The following is a 235-nucleotide window of genomic DNA, read 5'->3' as shown; positions in this document are numbered from 1 at the left end:
TGTGTGTGTGTGTGTGTGTGTGTGTGTGTGTGTGTGTGTGTGTGTGAGAGAGAGAGAGAGAGAGCACAAGAGAGCAGAGAAGGGCATTGGATCCCTAGGAATTAGAGTTAAAGATGGTTATAAGTCACCCAATGTGGTCCTGAAAACCGAATTCAGATCCTGTGGAAGAGAGTACATGCTCTCAACTGCTGAGCCATCTCTCCAGCCCCTCAACTTGTTTTGGGGGGGCAAGGTG

Source organism: Psammomys obesus, unplaced genomic scaffold, assembly GCF_907164565.1.
Source record: "Psammomys obesus unplaced genomic scaffold, mPsaObe1.curated_primary_1811, whole genome shotgun sequence".
NCBI classification, from domain to species: domain Eukaryota; kingdom Metazoa; phylum Chordata; class Mammalia; order Rodentia; family Muridae; genus Psammomys; species Psammomys obesus.
The sequence above is the reverse complement of the archived record's forward strand: the minus strand, read 5'-3'. Positions refer to the sequence as shown.